A 2,440-nucleotide genomic window follows, 5' to 3' on the forward strand; every position below is an offset into this window, starting at 1 on the left:
CTGTGATCAAAGCTTAATTGAAAAAGGGCCGGGACCACCGGCCGCCACCCGACGCCCGCCCCCGTCCAATGGAAACTGATACCGAATACGATCGACAATGCAGCCTTTTACCTCTCTTTCGCCGCGTACGTACCAGTATTCGCGAGGTAGTCGGTTAAATCGACGGATTAAACGCCATAGACAAAGAGAGGGAACGAAACTAGGAAATGGAGAACGGTTGCGCAACCGATCGACCACATCCAAGGTAAATTCTTCACTCCGACGTCGTCCCAGATCGAACGTCCGTTTTCATTTTTCGCGTGGATCGTCAGATACTCGTTGCACTCTTGTTTCCATTCGCAACTCGTTTCGATTCTTTCCGTCGAAACGCGCCACTATTTGCACCACCACCGCTTCTGTTTCTTTCCTCCCGTCGAAACGAACTTTAAATCGTTCTCCCCTTCCTCTGTTACGCGCGTTTAATAGGCTTCATAGGAGGATACAACACCTGGCAATCCATCGACGCGCGAAACGTGAAAGGAGAAAAGGGCACAAAGGAGGGCGCGGTGATTCTCGTTCGGGGATTCAGCTCAGGGCCCTCGAAAGAGACGTCGGCTCAGCACACGCTCGGTCGAGCACTCCGCTAATTGGCTAGCGACTCGAGCCGGGACCGATTAATTACCAGCGCGAAAAGATCCCTCGATTTTTCTCGCCGTGCGCGGCGTTTACCCGCTAATTAGTACCGTGGAGCGCGAGGGCCGCTAATTATCTTATACGCCTGTCGCGATCACGACTCCACAACGGACAACAACAACGACAACGACAGCTCTTTCGGCTTTGGGATCGAGCCGCCAATCGACCGACACCTGCCATTCGATCGCGTTCCACTCGACCACCCTCCGATACCCATACATCCGAAACGAGAAGAGAGCTCGAAACAAGCTTCGCGTCATTCCCCACTTCCCTATAAACGATAGAACAAAGTTAAAAAACGCGAAAGAGCAGAGAAAGAAACGGTTTACTGCCATCCTTAACTTCGTCGTAGAAAACTTGTACGACATCGTAAACGAAAAGTGCAAAGATACTCGAGAGAGAGAGAGAGAGAGAGAGACCACTTTGGCTTCCCTTTCCTTTCGCATCGATTCGAAACGAATGCCTCCATAACGTGGATCGTTTCATAAAAATACGTAACTTCTCACTAAGCCCCTCCTTCCACCTCGTGGAGAGAACGGCGTGCCTGTTCATCCGCAACGATCGAATACTCTCCAGACGCGAATTATTCGCGTCGAATCGCGGATAACGTCTCGCCAACGGGTGAATAAATGATAGGGTCGCGAAAAATGGTGCTCGATGGAGAGGTGTCGTCGATTCGGAGTCGGTTATTAGGCTGGTCGCGTGCGCGCTCCCTTCTTCTGCTTTTCGCGCGTCGTTATCGTAACTTCGTTAACGTTCGTAACTGCGTTAACGAAACCCGTTTAATTATGCGCGGCGATTTTTAATTAAAAAACCTCGCGTCACCGATCGACCCACGTGAAAGCGGGAAGTACGGTAGAATAATAAGAGAAGGAGAGAGCGCACACGGTTAATAACGGGAGAACCGGGGCGACAATTAATTACCCTTACCGAGGGTGTCTTACGATCGTCATTTCACGAGTCGATTAAACCGCGAATAAAACCGAATTAAACCGCGCGGCCACTTTCCCCGATAACGGTCCAACCGAACGACCGTCGCGTCGAGTGTCTTCTATCGACCGATTATATCATACCACCACCTTTTCTTCCCTCTTACAAATCCCACCGAACGATTTCGATTCGAATCGACCAAGTTCGGTTAAAAATCCTTTCACCAATAATCGAGTTCCAAGTTTATGGTCATTTTACGATCGATCCCCGAATCGATCGACGATCGTCAACCACCACTCAACCACCACTTCTTCTTCTTCTCCTTCTTCTCCTTCTTCTCGAAAACACGGATCGTCCACGAGTCGAGGCGATGATCGTGGCGAAGATTCGCGTCACCGAGTGAAGCGACGAGCGAGATGCGTGGTCACGCACAAGGTCGAGCGGAAACTTCCATCGCGAGCCACGGAAGTGTCGTCGAGAGTGCGGGAGAAGAAAGCGGTTTACGTGGGAAGCAAAANGGGAGGGGACGATCGCGTGTCCGTCGGTGCGATGATCGATCGAACGACAACGAGGCCGTGCTGCTCCGGTCGCGGTTCACGGGCCACTGAGAGGGAACGTTGTGTTCGAGTTGTGCTCGAGCCACCGACGGAGAGAGACGTATACACAGGAGGAGCGATAGAGAGGGAAAGAGCGTGGCGTACGTCACATGCGCGTTGTAACCCCAAACAAAAATGCCCGCTATCCTCGTCCCGCTCGCGTGTCTCTCTCTCTCTCCCTCTCTGTCTCTTTCTCTTCGTGTTCCTCCACCGTGAACAACAATAACAACAGCACGCGCGCC

The 2,440-nt window shown here is 51.8% G+C and overlaps 1 protein-coding gene across 6 annotated transcripts in view; it reads right to left on the minus strand.

Annotated features, from left to right (window-relative positions):
* LOC102678215 (uncharacterized protein CG43867) overlaps nt 1-2,440 on the minus strand; it is a 78,521-nt gene that overhangs the window by 36,543 nt on the left and 39,538 nt on the right. For 4 of the 6 annotated variants that reach the window (XM_006619053.2, XM_006619052.2, XM_006619055.2 and 1 more), the window contains exon 1: nt 1,603-1,804. The exons of 1 other annotated variant lie outside the window; for it this stretch is intronic. The gene's annotated coding sequence lies outside the window, so the exon portion shown is untranslated. Of the gene's footprint in view, nt 1-1,602; nt 1,805-2,440 lie in introns of those variants that run through there. One more of the 6 variants, XM_006619058.2, reaches the window with a different exon arrangement.

Source organism: Apis dorsata, unplaced genomic scaffold (assembly GCF_000469605.1).
Source record: "Apis dorsata unplaced genomic scaffold, Apis dorsata 1.3 scaffold_390, whole genome shotgun sequence".
In the NCBI taxonomy this organism is placed as follows: Eukaryota; Metazoa; Arthropoda; class Insecta; order Hymenoptera; family Apidae; genus Apis; species Apis dorsata.